Here is a 19,690-nt window from a genome sequence, read left to right as displayed (position 1 = left end):
TTGCAACAGAACTGCATGCATCAATTGCATGTACTAGCAGCTGCAGGAGCCATGTGAATGGTACAAGAGTGTGATGGAGGCATGGAGCGGCATGCATCTTTTGATTGACCGGACTGGCGCACCACCGCTTTCCCTGCCTTCAGCTGACATTAATTTCGTGGGGGGAGAGGACGTACTATACGGGTCAGTTCCAACTTCCAACAAACGTAACATAAATATTTCCTCCGAGTGCCTTCAAATTTGTAGGATCAAGCACAACTACAGAACATGCATATTATCTCGGTTGGAAAATCCTTTTTGTCCCAATTTCCCAACTGGGACCGCCAAGGCGTCCTTTTTATTCCGGGTCAGACAACCGGGACAAAAGAGGACATTTGGTCCCGGTTGGTAACAGGGTCTGCCAACGCCGACATGGCAAGCACCCCCACCAACCGGGACTAAAGGGCCCCTTTTTTCTGGTTTCTTTTGGGTTATTTCTATTCCATTTCAGATTCAATTTTGTATTGGAATTTAAGTGGAGTATGAACTGCACTAATATAAATATAAATATATATTTATTTATATAATATTAGTATTTAATAATTATCATATATATAGGAATTCACATATACAATGTTAATTCCTATATATATGATAAATATTAAGAACTAATATTACATAAATGAATATATATATATATATCTATATTAATGGAGTTCATATATATATATTTACATACACATACATAGATATACTCAAATACATACATATATACTTAATTACATACAAAGTGCAACACAAAAGTCAATTACATACAAAGAGAAATAAAAGTTTTACTTAATTTTGTCATATTTACTTCTATTATCTATGTTTGACACGCCATCATAGTAGAAGTCCTACCGGGTCCAGGACATCGTGAACAATAAATCCGTTCATGGCTTCTTGAATCGTCAGGATCCTTTCTTGTGGTATGAGTGTATCATGCATTGCATCAAGCTGTGGAAAAATGAGAATATTGATTAGAACAATTTACAAAATGAGTTGCATGCAACTATGATAATGTTTTTTACTTACTTCCTTCTGCCATGCGGTATCGGTCTTTTGAGAACCTATTAGGCCATGGACATTCTCCATGACATAGTATACGCATAAATTAGTTCCTTGCGCCTGCCTCCGACACTTTAAGAGAAATAAATGAAGTAATTTTCTATCAATGTATACATATATATTAAAGGATATGGAACATGCAAATAAAGTAGAATCCCATCCGTACCAAAAAGTTTTTCTTTCATTTTAGTTCGGTGCTGAAATTGCCACTATGCTTTCGAACTAATTTCTTCCAAACCCTGAACATGAACCCAGACGAATAAAGATAGTTGTTAAACATGTTGCTCATGTCTTTGTATTGGTCTGGATCTCTCTGCAAAGAGTCCATAACAACTGCTAAGCTCTTGTCCGGAAATATGACAGCTAGTATCCAGTGATCTCTGCAAGATTTCATGTATGGTTAATAAAATTCAGTTATACAGAACTAAAATAGTTACATGGCAGAAAAGACTTACGCAAATTTGTACGGTAATAGAATGTAAGCCATGTAATGTTGAACGCTTATGTACTTGTACAAGTTTTTGAATGTTTCTACAGGATTGCTCTAGAGATTCTTGCAATTCACAACCGATGGTCCACAAAGCCGATGTGGTAATACCCTTTTTTCTGACATGTTTGAATCTCCATCCTACGGGATACAAAATGAATTAAGGAATCTCCATCCTTAGTTATATATGGTAATGAACAAGATTTAAAGAACACACTTACAGAAGCCACAAAGTGACGATAGAGATGTCGAGGAAGTCCTGATGGTATAGTTGGTACACTTCTTCCCAATCAATCCATATGATGGCCTCTCCACGAAAGAAATCTTCATCTCCAATCTTTGCGCCCTGCATGAAGTTGCAATCTCTCATCGCCTTCATGTACAAGTCATGTAGCCTTCACATTTGCGTTGGATGCAACTGCACAATCTCTGGGGGGGACAAGGCTAGTGCCCTCCTTATATGGCCATCTCACCACTTGAGCTATCGGATAACCTTTCAGCGGATCCTGATCTTGATTCGAAGCCCCTATTATCTGATCAGTAGTGAGCTTTGATGATTGTAAGAACCCCAGAAAGCCTTGTTGTTCCTGGTTTAGAACAACTAGGGGTTATATTGACTATTTCTGTTGGGCCCCGAGCTGTGGAACATCGGACGCTGATGATGACCTTGATTTCCTCTTGTCATATGATTTCTTAATTGAGCGATCGTAGTCCAAAATCGGTTTGTCAATGAACTTTCTCCTATTTGTTTTCTTCATTCCAATAAATTTTTTTAATTTTGTCGGGCCCAGTGGTTTATCCTGATTCTCTGGCTCCTTTTTTCGCTTCTTTGGCAGTGCTGGAGGAGGTGAGCCAGGAGATGGCGGTGAAGCAGGAGTAGTCAACGGCTGCCCAGGAGATGAAGATGAAGGAGAGTGTTCTAGGGCATCTCACGGGGACGGTGGAGGAGGAGGTGAACGACGAGCGGGTTGCGGCAATGCCGGCCTTGATCCATGATCGGTAGCCTTGAGGATGATGTACTGCATGTCCCATAGGATGTAACCTTGAACGGCGTCTGCTAGTGTTGTCTCCCCGTCACCTCAAACAATATCGGGCTCGAGATTCTAATAATCATTGCACACCTCCTCGACCCCAACTTTAGCGTATCCAGCCGGGATCTCGTGCCCATGGTACAACTCGCCTGGTGTGGTTGGCATGGCGGAACTGTACGCAACCATGAACCTTAAGTTCTTAGTGCAAGTTTGAAGCACACAAGGTTTCCGCTCGGTGATCTCATCCACTAGATAGTGCTGCTCGGCCGTTGTATCAATAGCGACAATTCTCGTATTGGCAGGGAGGCCCGTGGAGACACAGCTGCTTTTACATTGAGATAGGCCGGCCGTGTCGACATTAGGCTCTGCAGACGCCGCTTGCTGTTGCTGCTGCTGGCTCATTGCTAAGGCCACTTGGCGTCTAAACTCATCTGCCATTCTATCATCTTGTGAGAGGAGATGTTCCTCTAGCCTTCGCAAGTGCAGTCGCTGTTGGAAATATGCCCTAGAGGCAATCATATTTCCTTGTATTCATGGTTAATAAAGTGTACCTTGAATATTCATGAATGACAACTTGTATTGATTAATGCTTATGTGAGGTATTTGTGAAACTCTATACTTGTATGAATATTCTAAAATATTCCTAGTCGGAGTTCATGTGAGGACACACATGAATATTAGACTAGCACATGTATTAGTTGATTGGCTACGTTTCACAAGTCATGCACATGAGGATGTCAAACTAATAATGTGGGCTCATGTGAGACATGAGACTGAACTGACCCAACACGAGATGATGACTTCTCATTACACAATATGTTCGCTGTGTCCTAAGACCTAAGATCGTCGTATGTACTCAAGATGTGAACCGACTTACTTAGGAGCCATCAAACGCAACACCGTAACAGGGTAGTCATAAAGGTGGCTTTCGAGTCTGTCAAGAAGCATGCTGTGAGACATAGTCGGTCAAGATAGGATTTGCCCCTCTCTACAAGAGAGAGATATCTCTGGGCCCCTCGAGTGATTCGGATCAGGAAATGCATGGCCATGCTGGGGTTAAGAGTTAACCAAGTATTCCGAATCACAGGATCGAGAAAGAGTGGTCGGTTTTAAACTAGACCAAATATCGTGAGGCAAAGGGAACAACATGTATATGATATTGTGGCGGCTCGTCTGATATGATCTTTGTGTGCGTATAGGAGTTGACATGTCTTGCTAGAGGCCACTGTCTACTATTGGGCCGAGTAAGAGTACTCAGGCCATATCTATTCGCATATGAGCCCATAGGGTCACACACGTAAGGGAAAGAAGCCTGATAAAGATGAGATCCGAATTAGACTGGGCTTAGGTGCACTAATGGGCCTTTTCGACCCAAAAGGGGGCGTCCAAGGTGGGGCCCAAGGTAGCCCACCTAAGGGGTTATATAAACAGAGGGAGGGAGGTGCCTAACTACCCTAGACCTTTTACTATTCAAAGTACTGTTCACGTGAACAAGCTGTTTTGCTTTGTACGTTGTGCTAGGCAATTCGTTGTCTTTAGAAAGCATTTTTTTTCAAAAGCTTCATACCTTGGAGGTGCCGCATCTGCTGCACAAGGACGAGCCGCACGAGAAGAGGTTCTCGCAACTACACTGCCGGCTTCCATCTGCACTACACCGACGCGCTACAGAAATTCCGCAACCGCGCATCTAGTGGTAATCCCGTGATCTATAACTGCAGTAATCCTGGTTTATGCTGTAGAAAATTTTTTGTTTTTGCTACCCCATATTCCTATAGTCGCTCCTCGTTCTCCCTTCTATTCCGGCTTCTATATGTATCGATGTAATCTTTGAAACCATATTTCCACAGAACCACTCTCTTGCCCCTTGTACGTCCCGGATGTTCTGGGTTCTGAAGGGTGTAAGTCAGCTCGTTCTTTTCTCTATCGGGCTGGAATGTCCCTTGGGCAACTGCTTGTATGGCCTCCTGTAGTCTCCTGGCCACTTGCTGGATTTTCTGGCCAAAGATGCACTCACCTGTCTCTGGGTTCAATGTTCCACCATGAGCATAGTACCAGTTCTTTGAACATTCAGGCCAGGTGATGGTCGCAGGTGTGATATCTTTGTCAATCAAATATTGCTCCATCTTCTCTCATTTTGGTTTTGCCAGCTTGTACCACCTTGTCCTAGAGTGTGATGATATACTTTCTTGGAAGCATTTTCGTTGGCATTTTCCATGTTCTGAATCCCAAGCTCTGACGACTTATATGCCACAAAGGCATTCCAGTGGTCCTTCTGCTTTGTTAAGTCTCCAGTAAACTCAGGCGTTTTCCCTTTCTTGATATAATTCTTCGTCAGATTCTTCTTAAATGTTTGAAGTTGTTCGGCCATCTTGCTTGGGGTCTAGTGCTTAGCTGCTTCTTCTGATTCAGCCGAAACCTAGAAGTTCTGCTTCAGCTCCCGCCAGAACCACTCCTTTTCTCTTTCAGGCACCGCATCCCTTTGCTAGCTTGGATAGTTAGCTTTCCATTACCTAAAGCTTATTGGGATGTGGTCCCGGACAAGACATCCACATTATCTAACGTATTTTTTTGGCTGCTTCTGGAGCGATTGGTTCGCCATCTGGAGCCACTTCTGTTATGATGTATCGCCCTTCCAATTTCTTGGTCAGGCCTCGCTTCGTTTTTTTTTTCCTGATTTGATGATCTAGATGGCTTCAAAAACCCAAGTGTTAAGATGTTAAGATATATTACTCATTGTAAGTACGACTTAGAACAGAATGATTGATGTTAAGATATATACATTTGCTTCCTAGGCATCAGCATCATCTCTAGGTTGATCAATTTCGTCGCCACTGGACATATTGAGGTATATGTCAGTATTGGCGGCATCACCGGTGTCGTCGGCATGACCAGCCGCCGCGGCGCTACCGGATGCAATCATATCCATTAGGAACTGCTCATCATCCATCGCATCACGTCGCGGGTCCATCTAAACTAACTATTGAATATACAAATTATTTTGATCAAATTAAAGTAAGTATGCAATTTTATACGAATTGTTCTAATCAAATTATACACCTGTTTATCCAAAATATACATAAATTGCAAGGATCAAAATTTCCAACTAAATTTCCAAGAGTAAAAATTTCCAACTAAATTTCCAAACTAGATTTCCATCTAAATTTCTAAAAATCAAAATTTTCAACTAAATTTCCATCTAAATTCCCAAACTAAATTTCCAAGGATCAAAATTTCTATCTAAATTTCAAAATTAAATTAATTCACTATATTTCCATCTATAGCTAACAAACATCTACAAATAAATATAATTCACTAAAGAAATTTGAACGTAAATAAAAAATTAACTTCATCAACAAATAATCTAATTTATCCAAAAAGTACTAACTTTGAACATCAATTTAATATAAATTTGAACCTCACTAAACTAAACAAAAATTTGCAGCTAAATTTGAACCTCACTAAACTTAACTAAACAAAATTCAGTAAATTTGCAGCTAAATTTGAACCTCATTGAAATTTGCAGCTAAATTTGAACCTCAGTAAACTAAACAAAAATTTGCAGCTAAATTATACTATAGCAGCTTGCTAAACCCTGCCCCTGCAGGGCCAGCGGAGGCCGCCAGCCTGCATGCCGGCGTGCCTAGGGCAGGGGGATCAGGGGTCGGCATGCTCACAGCGGGGCGCGGGACGACGACACGGTGGAGCGAGGAGCGAGGTCGACAACGGCGAACCGCGCACGGCGTCGCTTGGGGCGGGGACGGACGACGACACGGCGGCGGCGCTCGGGGCTGGGTCCGGGGCCGGGACGACGACGAGGGCGGCGGTCGTGGATGACTTATGCCACAGGCGCGCTGTCGCACGGGCGAGGGCGGCTCCGTGCTCGACGACGGCGTGTGCTGTCGGGGCGGGGGGACGGCAGCGGGCGGTGCTCCAGGGCCGCGGGCCGAGGGGCGGTGGCGGCGGCTCGACGAGGCGGCGGCGCTGGTGCTTGGGGATGACGACACCCTAGGAAGACGACGCCAGTGAATGGGGACGACGGCTTGGGGCGAGCGGGCACGACGACGATGAGGAGGCTGCTGCAGTGGCGGTGGAGGACGAGATCGAGAAAAACCCAAGTGTTGGAGAGGAGGGGGAGAGGGGCGCTGGGGTATATAGGAGGGGTGCCTTTGGTCCCGGGTGGAGCCACGACCCGGGACCAAAGGGGGTTTTGGCGGGCCACGGCGAAAATACGCCTGCGGCCCACCTTTAGTCCCGGGTGGATCTAACAACCGGGACAAATGAGGCCCGTTTTTCATTCTGGCGCCAAAACTTTGGGCTATCAGCTTTTATTCATTTCTTTTTTTATTTGTCTTTTTAAATGGGCTTTGAGCTTTTAATTGCGTAGAAAATAATTTATGAGTCCAAAATTATCAAACAAAGTTTCTAAATTTATTTAGATTCATATATGTCTAGCAAAAATATTGCATTTTTATTTAAATGATAGGATCCATAATTTATATAACTTTATACATATTATAATTTTTATTTTTACCATGCAAATAGGACTGTACATCAATGATCAAGTCAAGGAAGGTAATTGGCTTATCCGTACCATTATATTGGATATGTGGTAGCACGAAAAGGTGCTCAAAGCCGACATCATCCACGGACGGTCCTTAAACGATCCAAGCGGACCTGCCTATGTGACTCCATTCACTAGGCCCTACCATTCCGCTTGAACCTCGAGGCTACCAAACCCTTAACAACCAAACCGAACCAGTGCGAACAAGGGTAATCGGTAAATGTGATCCTCCAAAACATTCATGTCTAGCGAGCGAAAGAAGTACTCTAAGCAGGGCTAAGCATCTAGTCAGATTAAGTAATTAACTAACTAACTAGTGCCAAGAACAAGGATGACAAATCAAGGAAGGATAATGCACGCAGATAGGTACAAGAATCCAATACATACTTAAAATACATAACCCAACATTACCCGGTGGGATAACTAATTAACTCAGGTTAAATAGGAGCAAGGATTCATGCTTAGTTGCTTGCCTTGGTTAGCTTCGGACTCGACCACGAACGCGACTCCAGGCTCATGCTCAACGGACTCGGCGGGCTCCACGGGTTCGTTCTCCGACGGTTCGGTCACTAAAATGCATGAATGCGATGCAAGAATTAAGAAATGAAATTAACAACAAGAATAAAACATGGAAATAATTGAGCATGCAGATAACAGTACAAGGAACTCATGAAAATTGGTTTTGCAGTAAAACCATTTTCCTATAAGTAATCATAAATAGATCAATTTTCAGCTACTCTAAGCAAGATAAATCAGGAAAGGCATGCAAAATTATCTAAACAAATCCAAGAAAATTATCTTATATACTAAGCATGAAAATAAAGCTAACAAAACTGGTTTCACCCTTTTATCACTTTCCAGTAAAAAGTTCTATATTAAACCATTCTCAGATAAAGCATAAGAAAACAAGCTAAAACTTTGATAACTAGAAAGGAAGCATGTGAACAAGTTGCACTACTGGAAAGAATATTTCACGAGGAACCTAACAAAATTTGGTTTGGCATTTTTCGAGCAGTACACAAATAAATAAGCATTTTAATCACTTTTGCAAGATAAAAACATAGATAAATCTACAACAAAAAAACATGCAAAACAATATTTTTCTTGAGTAGATCTAAGCTAGAGGAATCTAACAAAATAAGTTTAACATTTTTCGGAACTATGTACGATTTTCTACGCATTTAGCAAATTGCAGCACAAATAACATGCAAACCATTTTCTACAGGCGGCACGGCGGCGTTGGGCGGCGGCGGACGGCGAGCTCCGCCAAGAGCCCAGCAGGGAGGGGGAGTAGGCCGGGTGACGGCCCAAATCGGTCGAGGATGGGGAGAGCTAGGTGGAGCACCTCACCGGCGGCGGCGACGAAGCTCGGGGCAGCGGCCATGGTGGTTTGGGGCTAGGGTTTGAGGGGGAGAGGGGACCGGCCTCGATAGAGGATAGGGTGAGCGAGCGGATAAGGACGTGTGAGGGAGGACGAGCATGGCACGACGCCCAAGGATGGCCGGCGCGTGTCTCGGAGATGGCCGGCGGCGGCGTGATGCGTGTGGCACCGAAACAGAGTAGGGAGAAGGAAGAGAAGGGGAGGCTGATGGGTGGGCCCGGCGAGGGATTTTTTTCTTTTTTTTTCTTTGGGCTGTGACAACTCTCCCCCCCCCCCCTAAGAAAATCTCATCCCGAGATTTAGGTGGACAAGAGAGGAAGGATAAAACTCGGACTAGGTTGAGGCCATATTCACCTAGACAGGGTAAACATCTAAGAGATGATGCACAAAGGCAGGAATGATGTGGTGTGAGACATTCCTAGGGTTTTCTTGATGGTGACTGTGTACACATATATAACATCTAGAACTATGAACTTCATCAAGAAAGTGGGGTGGGGTAGGGAGAAAACTTACTCATCGGAAAAGAATTCAGGGTATTCTTGACGTAATCGATCTTCACGCTCCCAAGTGGCTTCATCTTCGGAGTGGTTGCTCCATTGTACTTTTACAAACTTCACCATACTACGCTTCACTTTCCTTTCATCACGATCAAGAATGGCTATTGGGTGTTCCTCGTAGGTAAGGCCCGGTTGAAGATCAAGTGACTCAAGGTCGACGGCGTCAGCTGGAACATGATGGCACTGCTTCAATTGAGAGATATGAAAGACATTGTGCACTGCGGAGAGTGATTGAGGAAGTTCCAATTGATAAGCCACTGCTCCAACTTTCTTGATAATCCGAAAAGGTCCGACATAGCGTGGCGCTAACTTTCCTCTGACTTGAAAACGGCGAGTGCCCTTAAATGGGGAAACCTTGAGATAGACATAATCACCAATCTTGAGATGTAGTTCTCGGCGACGACGATCAGCATAACTCTTTTGACGAGATTGAGCAATGCGAAGATTCTCACAGATAATTCTGACTTGATCCTCAGCATCTTTTACCAAATCCGGACCAAAGAAAGGTCTTTCTCCAGATTCGGACCAGTTGATCGGAGTTCTACACCGTCTTCCATAGAGAGCTTCAAATGGAGACATTTTGATACTTGCTTGATAACTATTGTTGTAAGAAAACTCTGCGAATGGTAAGCATGTAACCCATTTCTTCTCATATATAAGAGCACAAGCTCGTAACATATCTTCTAGGATTTGATTGACCCTCTCGGCTTGACCGTCGGTCTGAGGATGATAAGCAGTACTATAGGTGAGCTCAGTTCACATGGCTTCATGAAGATTTCTCCAAAAGTGAGCGACAAATTGAGGACCACGATCAGAGACAATTTTCTTAGGAACACCATGAAGACATACAATCCGAGTGAGATACAACTCCGCATATTGCTTAATTTGATAAGTGGTCTTAACTGGAAGGAAATGAGCCGACTTTGTCAAATGATCCACAATTACCCATATAGAATCATACCCTTGAGAAGACTTAGGTAATCCAGTGATGAAATCCATTCCAATTTCCTCTCACTTCCATGATGGAATAGATAAAGGCTGAAGGGTACCAGCCGGCTTGAGATGCTCAGCTTTAACTCTTTGGCAAAAATCGCACTCGGCGACATATCGAGCGATTTCTCGCTTCATACGAGTCCACCAAAATCTATGCTTGAGATCTTGATACATTTTGGTACTGCCCGGATGAATGGAGAATTGAGAACTATGGGCTTCATCCAGGATAATTCGCCTGAGGCTATGATCCTTAGGCACCATAATACGCTTCCCAAAGAATAGAACTCCTTCATTATCAGTAGAGAAGCATCGAGCTTTTCCCTCTTTCATTAATTCCCGAATTCGAGCCATACCCTTGTTTTTCTTTTGAGCTTCCTTAATTTGATCATAAAGGTCAGATTTGACCGTAAGAGTAGCAAGATAACCTTCTTTGACTATGGAAATTCCAAGTTTCCGGAGATCATCACAAAGAGTATGCACAGGAGGAGCTATAGTCAAGCAATTACATTGAGCCTTCCGGCTTAGTGCATCAGCGACGACATTTGGCTTACCGGGAAGATAGTGCACTTCAATATCATAATTCTTGATCAGTTCAAGCCACCGATGTTGCCTCATATTGAGATCAGATTGAGTGAAAATGTATTTGAGGCTCTTATGATCGGTATAGATATTGCAATAATTGCCAAGCAGATAGTGACGCCATATCTTTAGACCATGGACAACGGCCGCAAGCTCCAAATCATGGGTAGGATAATTTTCTTCATGTCGCTTGAGTTGACGAGAAGCATAGGCCACCACTCGGCCTTCTTGCATAAGAACACAGCCAAGACCGATGCGAGAAGCATCGCAATAAACATCGAAACTCTTGGGAATATCTGGCTGAGCAAGAACTGGAGCAGTAGTGAGGCGATCCTTAAGGATTTGAAAGGCTTCTTCACAGGCTGGGGACCACTCAAACTTGACCCCATTCTTCAGTAACTCGGTCATAGGCTTCGCAATTTTAGAAAAGTTCTCTATGAACCGGCGGTAATATCCCGCAAGTCCAAGAAAACTCCGGATCTCATGGACATTCTGTGGTTGCTTCCAATCCAGAACATCTTGCACCTTGCTAGGATCCACAGCAATACCATCCTTGGAGAGGACATGACCAAGAAAAGAGACCTTTTCAAGCCAAAACTCACATTTGCTGAACTTGGCATAAAGACAATGATCTCTAAGTTTTTGGAGGACGATATGAATATGACAAGCATGATCTTCTTTGGTCTTGGAATAAATGAGAATATCATCAATAAAGATGATCACAAAAACATCAAGTTCCTCCATGAAGATGCTATTCATCAGATACATGAAATAAGCCGGTGCATTGGTGAGGCCGAAAGACATGACCGTGAATTCATAAAGACCATATCTAGTAGAGAAGGCTGTTTTTGGAATATCTTCTTTCCAGATCTTGATTTGATGATAACCTAATCTTAAATCAATCTTGGAGAAATAACAATCTACCGAGAGTTGATCAAACAAAATATCAATCTGAGGAAGAGGATATTTGTTCTTGATAGTGACTTCATTCAACAAACGATAATCAACACACATTCGTAAACTATCATCTTTTTTTTCACAAAAAGAGCCGGGCATCCCCAAGGAGAGGAGCTCGGGCGAATAAAACCCTTGTCCAATAAAGTCTTGAGTTGTTTCTTCAATTCTTTCAACTCATTGGGAGGCATTCGGTAAGGTTGTTTAGAGATAGGAGCAGTCCCGGGCATGAGCTCTATTATGAATTCCACCTCACGGTCAGGAGGCATACCCAGTAATTCTTCTGGAAAGACATCTGGATATTCACATACCACAGGAATATCTTCCAACGCTGTAACTTTAGTACTCGGCAAAGCATATAAACAAGATTCCATCTTGGCAAGAGAGAGTAGAACTCTATTCCCGGAGGGATGCAAAAGATTGATAGTGCGGGGCCCACATTTGATAACTCCATCATGCTTACCCAACCAATTCATCCCAAGAATCACATCTAACCCCATCTTGTCCAGGATGAGAAGATTAGCACGAAAAATAGCTCCCTCAATGAGAATTGGAACCTTATCCACAAAGTTTCTAGCAATGATTTCCCCACGTGGTGATTCTATATGATATGGCACTTGTAGGTTTTGCATCTCAAGTTTACTATGCAGCACAAATTTCGTGTTGATGAATGAAAGAGTTGCCCCAGAATCAAAAAGAATCATACCAGGGTGAGAGTTGATTAGGAGCGTACCCATGAGGACTTCGGCATTCTCCGGAATTTCTTCGGCGGTGGTGTAGTTGAGGCGGCCATGTTTAGGAGCTTGTTGTGGCTTAACTTCTTGACGCTGTGCTTGAGGTAGATGATTATTAGGCCTGGGTGCATTGAAGGCACCGCCACGCCTCGGAGAGGGACAATCCTTGGAGAAGTGGCCTACACCACCACAGTTGTAGCACGGCCCCTTTGCGGCAACACCTGGGTTGCTCCAATAGGCATTGACCGGCCTAGGAGCTTGTCCTGGAGAAGGTTGAGGGTGACGCACAATCCACATAGGACGGGGAGGCTGAGCACCCGGTGCCCGAGGTGGAAGAGGAGAAGGCCCCAAACGTGGACGTGAGGAGCTACCGCCCACTGAGGTAGGAGCGGGACATTTGTTCTTTGCTTCCAGATTTTTTATCTTATGCTCAGCTCTGATGGCGATATTCACCAAGTCATTGAAGTCTTCAAACTTGGTGGTGGAGAGCTTATCTTGTAGTTCTTCAGAAAGCCCATCATACAGGCGTTCCTGCTTCTTGGCATCAGTAGCCACTTCTTCAGGCGCATATTGGGCGAGAGTGTTGAAGGCATTAACATAGGCCATTACATCACGACTTCCTTGAGTGAGATTCAGAAATTCCTTCTTCTTGATGTCCATGATACCCTTGGGAATATGGAAGGAGCAAAAAGTTGTACGGAACTCCTCCCATGTGAAACGGTAGTTGGCAGGGTGAGATGCCTTGAAGTTCCGCCACCAAGCCCCAGGGGCGTCATGTAGTTGATGAGCAGCAAAGAGGACCTTCTCATGTGGCTCACATTCAATAAGACCAAACTTCTCTTCAATGATATTGAGACAGAAATCCGCATCAAGAGGATCTTTGGAGCCACAAAAGATGGGCAAGTTGGTGCAGAAGAAATCCCCAAACCTGTTCACTTGAGGCTCAGCTCTTGGACCATTATTGCCGGCATTGCCCATCTGATTGACTAGGTGCGCCATGAGTTCAGTTTGTCGGGCCAGGACGTCCGCGAGGCTTGGGTGAACTGGAGGATTATGGAGGGGATCCTCGTTGTTGTGGTTGTTATTGCCACCCGAACCATTGGCACCATCCCTCTCGGTTCCCGAACGCAACACCATCCTGTTAATAAACAAAACGGTTAGCGGTCAGGAATGAAAGATGGAGAATGATACTCAAAGGCAAGGTGGAAAGATAATGTGTAGATAAAAATCTAACACATAACCAACACTAGAATAACATGTCTAAGAGAAAGGGTAGATTTGGCCCACTAAGATTAACAAGAACGAGATCAGCGAAAACTAGACCACGACACATTAGATTAGTTAGATGCAGGTTTGAAAACCAAAAGAAAGTATGCATGCATGTGAGGTATGAATGCAACATGACGTCTCCTCACATCGTGAGCACGCCTTAACATTCTAGCACTCACTTACGACCCGCAACAACCACATTGTCCAGCAGCGCTACAACCCTCCTACTAGCGCTCAGGACAATGGGTGATTCCCACCCTCTCAACCCCGGTAAAAGGCTCAAAAGGTTTCTAGCAGGTAAAGGGGTTTTCCTACGCTCCCGCTACTCATGAAAGCAAGAGGAGTTAAGCATATCTTAATTAAACGAGTGAAGCAGTAAGAAAGAATTAGCTCTAAGACAAAGGAAGAAAGTTAGCATTTCACCTTAGGTTCAAATTTTTAACACAAGTAAATCTTAGTGCAAGTGATCAAATTTTTTTTTACTCTCACCCCACTAAGCAAATTTTAGGTTCACTTTATGGAACCTCAGCTCTGATACCCGTTGTGAGAACCGCCCAATTTGATACTATTTTAAACGAACCGCCGGTCATTATCATCTAGATGAGAGTTAACACGTGCTTGCCGGAGAGTGTGCCACGTGTTATCCCACATCTAGAGACACGAATAACCGACACGTCATTCATCCAAAATAATATCAAATCCGGTAGTCATATGCATATGCACATACCGTTTACAATCGAATACATCGCCAATAATCCACAAAGAGCAATTTTACACACTTAATATTACAAGTTCAAAATAGGTGGGTTTCAAACTTCACTTACAAGCCTTGGGCTCACGAAAGTCATATTAAACAGAAACATAAAGTTTATTGCATTTACATGCTCTCACAAAACTCGATTACGATAAAGACGTACTAAAATAATGATGCCTTGGTCAAGGACATCATTACAGCCACCACGACCTACTCTTCCCCCGTGTTTGGATCAGCAGGGTAGAAGTGGCCAAACACCACTTCTGGCTCACCTGCAACTAGGTTTAAAAGCAACCTGAGTACAAAGGTACTCGTAAGACTTACACAATTACATATACAAGGATCATGCAATGGCTCAAGTAAAAGCTTTAAGGTTAAGTAATTATTGCAGAAGCATTAGCTCTCTACACTATCACCTATCAGAATTAATTAACATTGCCCAAACCCCCAACAATTTTAGTACATTAAGAGTATACAAAATAATGAATCACAGAGGTGCCATGAACCATTTCCATCATAACCAAAACTTTCTACGAAGAGTTCAACAGACAAAGAGCTTGCTCATAACCGAGAGCACGGCAATTTGAATTGATTGTAATCTTGCAAGGGTGTACTACTTTACCCACACGATGCAAGGACCATGCGACTTACCCAACCGGCCAAAGTTGAATAAGGGGGTACTCGTGTCAACCGTTCCCAACATGGCTCGATCATTGAAATCTTCACACCTAGCTTACGCGTAGAGACTTAGTTTCCACCGGGGACATCTCTAAACTTTCCTACTCGTAGGTCCACCTGGGGACACCTCTAAGCCTGTTTGCATAGCCCTTGGCCACGTATCTAGGACTGTACATCAATGATCAAGTCAAGGAAGGTAATTGGCTTATCCATACCATTATATTGGATATGTGGTAGCACGAAAAGGTGCTCAAAGCCAATGTCATCCACGGACGGTCCTTAAACGATCCAAGCGGACCTGCCTATGTGACTCCATTCACTAGGCCCTACCATTCCGCTCGAACCTCGAGGCTACAAAACCCTTAACAACCAAACCGAACCAGTGCGAACAAGGGTAACCGGTAAATGTGATCCTCCAAAACATTCCTATCTAGCTAGCGAAAGAAGTACTCTAAGCAGGGCTAAGCATCTAGTCAGATTAAGTAATTAACTAACTAACTAGTGCCAAGAACAAGGATGACAAATCAAGGAAGGATAATGCACGCAGATAGGTACAAGAATGCAATACATACTTAAAATACATAACTCAACATTACCCGGTGGGATAACTAATTAACTCAGGTTAAATAGGAGCAAGGATTCATGCTTAGCTGCTTGCCTTGGTTAGCTTCGGACTCAACCACGAACGGGACTCCAGGCTCATGCTCAACGGACTTGGCGGGCTCCACGGGTTCATTCTCCGACGGTTCGGTCACTAAAATGCATGAATGCGATGCAAGAATTAAGAAATGAAATTAACAACAAGAATAAAACATGGAAATAATTGAGTATGCAGATAACAATACAAGGAACTCATGAAAATTGGTTTTGCAGTAAAAGCATTTTCCTATAAGTAATCATAAATAGATCAATTTTCAGCTACTCTAAGCAAGATAAATCCGGAAAGGCATGTAAACTTATCTAAACAAATCCAAGAAAATTATCTTAGATACTAGGCATAAAAAAAAGATAACAAAACTGGTTTCACCCTTTTATCACTTTCCAGTAAAAATTTCTATATTAAACCATTCTCAGATAAAGCATAAGAAAACAAGCTAAAACTTTGATAACCAGCAAGGAAGCATGTGAACAAGTTGCACTACTGGAAATAATATTTCACGAGGAACCTAACAAAATTTGGTTTGGCATTTTTCGAGCAATACACAAATAAATAAGCATTTTAATCACTTTTGCAAGATAAAACCATAGATAAATCTACAACAAAGTAACATGCAAAACAATTTTTTTTTAGTAGATCTAAGCTAGAGGAATCTAACAAAATAAGTTTCACATTTTTCGGAACTATGTACGATTTTCTACACATTTAGCAAATTGCAGCACAAATAAACTCGTTTGAAAATGCTAAACGTATCCCGCAGGGCCAGCCCAGGCGCCGACAGGCGGGCCCCATGGGCAGAGGATCCCCCGGGCCAGGTCAAGGCAGGCCGGGCGGCCTTGACCTGGGGTGCGCACGGCCAAAGCGCGGCGACGGCGGCGCGAGGCGGCGCGGAGAGGCGGGGCCAGAGTGGAGGAAGGGAAGGTGCGCATGGGGTGGAGGGAACGGCGGCGAGCCTCACCGGCGGCGGCACAGGCGAGGAGCGGCGATGGACGGGCGGCGCGGCGGCGTTGGGCGGCGGCGGATGGCAAGCTCCGCCGAGAGCCCAGCAGGGAGGGGGAGGAGGCCGGGTGAGGGCCCAAATCGGTCGAGGATGGGGAGAGCTAGGTGGTGCGCGCGCTAGATTTGGGAGCACCTCACCGGCGGCGGCGACGAAGCTCGGGGCGGCGGCCATGGTGGTTCGGGGCTAGGGTTTGAGGGGGAGCGGGGACCGGCCTCGATAGAGGATAGGGTGAGCGAGCGGATAAGGACGTGTGAGGGAGGACGAGCGTGGCACGACACCCAAGGATGGCCGGTGCGTGTCTCGGAGATGGCCGGCGGCGGCGCGACGCGTGTGGCGCCGAAACAGAGCAGGGAGGAGGATGAGAAGGGGAGGCTGACGGGTGGGCCCGGCGAGGGATTTTTTTTTTGGGGGTTGTGACACCCCCGGGAGGGCGAACCAGTCGTGCTTCCCGTTGGCGAAGCCAGTGACGGACATGCCGCCTGCTGCTGTCCTCATGGCTAACTTGGCATTGCTACCGCGGCCTGTCTGCAAGGCAACGAGCATGTAGAGCGCGCCGGCGGGCGGATGGAGTTGCGCCACCGCAGCAAGGCTGCCGGCGGCGAGCGCGAGGAAGAGGAGCGCAGCGGAAGAACGCCTGCCATCCATGCTGAGAGATCTATTGTAGTTGCCGATTGATGAGCCACTAAGAGAGAGCTGTTGTCCCCAATGATATACGAGCAAGTTGTATGTATATATAAGTGATGAACTAGCTAGTGAAACGCATTCACGCATGTCGCGTTGGACATCTGTACTACTAGTTGTCCAATGCAAGAACCGTGCACTGTCAGAACCACACGGTTGTACCTCATAAACAAGGTTGTGTTGACGAGAATCTGCAGATGTTCTATAACTGTGCTATTCCATCAACCGCCTGCTTGGAGGAGGAGCAATGGTCTTGGAATTTTCAGGTTATAGTACGCAGATTTCTACTAAAACTTAGGGATTTGTATCCTAAATTCCCTTTCCAAACAAAGCCTAAATGTATGAGGCGTAACCTAAATAGACTTGTAGCTGTGTTACATGTCAACTTGAAATGGATTAGTGTTTGTAACTCTCTTTAACATAGGGAAGATAGGGGAAATATCTTCTTATTAGAATCTAATGAAAAAACTTTCATTTTTTTCACTACAAGAAAAAAGAGTCATTCGTCCACCTCCAATTAGTACCGGTTGCTTTATACCCGATACTAATGCCAATTTAATACCGGTTGCGCAGCACAATACCCCCGAATGATTTACTACCAGGCCATAACACCACCCGGCACTACATGCCACCATTTAGTACCGGTTGGTACTAAATGTGCATCATCTATCCAACGAAATGATGTTTGAATTGCTCACATTTGAAATTTAAATTTTTGAATGACCTTGGATGAAGAAACGACCCAAACAATTGTAGATCTCAAAAAGTTATGCAACTTGGTAGTTGATAACTTTTTTTATTTGGAAAGTTAAGAAATCTTGTAGATAGTAACTTTTTTATTTAAATTCACTCAGGGTCCCAAATAATCATTTTAAAATCAGATGGACGTAAAATGGCTAGGATGAATATTCTAAATGGACACAAGTGTCTTATTGGTGCAGTGCTCTTTTTAGGAGCTTGTGAATTCTTCAAGCCTAAAATCAAGCTTTTGGGAATGTGTTTAAGGTACTCTTGAAGCGAAAATCATTTCTGCGTACGCATAGCAAGGCTCAAGTAGTTTCGCACGTAGGCCTTATCCCACTAGTAGAAAACAAACCAAAGGTACGGCGTCTCCCTCAAACTGGTACTTTTGGGGAGAATGGGAGCCTAATGAGATTTTTTAGTACCGGGTGGTATTACCACCCGGTACCAAAGGTAAGACATAGGTACTGGATGGTGTTATTACTCGGTACTAATCCTTTGATATCACCCAGTACTTATGTCTACTCTTTGGTGCCAGGTGGTGAATCCTTTGATATCACCCAGTACCTATGTCTACCCTTTGGTGCCGGGTGGTGAACACCACCCAGTACCCCAAAGGTGCACCACGGGTTATTTCAAAACGAAAATATTGCCCTCTCAATCATAATTGCTGCATAGGTGAGATGGTAAGAGAGCTACATGCGAGCAAAGAGGTCGCAGGTTCAAATCCTGACCATGTCACGCGCGCGTAATGGGTTTAATATATATTTCTTTTATCAAAAATGCATCCAAAGAGAGCCTTAGGTACCGGTTGTTTTACCCGGTACCTAAGGCCGAGACCTTTAGTCTCGATTTGATAGTAAACGGGTACCTCTCCAACCGATGCTAGTGGGCTTTTTTCTAGTAGTGTCCAATGGCTAGTTTAGAGCCAGCGGAAGTCACTTTTTATTCGATGGACATGACCAAAATGAAGAGTCTGCTGAGTAGTGAAGAAATATTCTCGAACCCTTCTCGATACACTTTTCTCTCACTCACATTATTTAAGACAATCTATTCTCCTCTCTATTTACATGATTAGAGCTCTAGTGCTAGCTCTAAGCCATTGGAAAGGGCCTTAGCTACATTATTTGGTGCTCTTGACAGTGCTAGATTATTCTAGTATTTGTCCGGCCTACCAAACAAGCCTCATGTTTGCTGTTAACATGGTCTTTTATACAATTCATTTTATGACTTTTAGTTCCCTTTATCCCTGGTTTCAAATAGGAAGGGGACTAAACCTTTTAGTCAAGGGACTAAAATTAATTCTGGGACTAAAGGAACCAAACAGGTCTTAGGGTCTTAGGCGCACTTTGGATGCACTTGGTCTTGCTTGAACGCTTTGATTGTGGTGTAAGACACTGCCGAGTTTTAGGCTGCGTTTGGAAGTTGGCTTTTAGCTGGAGGAATTGCATTGGATTATGAATGCCAAAGCTGACTGGAAATGGAAATGGATTACAATGCCAATGCTGTTGATTGGATGCATATGTAATGGGTAGCTGGAATCAAG

This window comes from Panicum virgatum, chromosome 7N (genome assembly GCF_016808335.1).
Source record: "Panicum virgatum strain AP13 chromosome 7N, P.virgatum_v5, whole genome shotgun sequence".
Lineage (NCBI taxonomy): Eukaryota > Viridiplantae > Streptophyta > Magnoliopsida > Poales > Poaceae > Panicum > Panicum virgatum.
This window is presented reverse-complemented; position numbering follows the sequence as displayed.